The sequence below is a fragment of the Penaeus monodon genome, chromosome 29 (genome assembly GCF_015228065.2).
Source record: "Penaeus monodon isolate SGIC_2016 chromosome 29, NSTDA_Pmon_1, whole genome shotgun sequence".
Lineage (NCBI taxonomy): Eukaryota > Metazoa > Arthropoda > Malacostraca > Decapoda > Penaeidae > Penaeus > Penaeus monodon.
This window is the reverse complement of record NC_051414.1, coordinates 14084194-14084457: the sequence shown is the minus strand read 5'-3', so window position 1 is coordinate 14084457 and position 264 is coordinate 14084194.

The window sequence follows — 264 nt, the reverse complement described above, 5'->3', positions numbered from 1 at the left end:
CTGGCCATGTGCAAGAACTAATATGTTTAAATAGGTTAAACCATTGAATTTGATTTGTTTTGCTGAGATTAAGGTATTGAATTGTTTTCCCACATAGAACACTATACATATTCTAAGACGCATGTTAATGTTTTCTTGTGAAGACTTGGTGTATTTCCGTTATTTTGTTATGGCTTTTGCGCACACACAACGAGTTTCGTGTATACAGACCGGGCACACGGAGGAATACAAACCAAAGGAAACGGGGGAAAAATATCCTTTTTC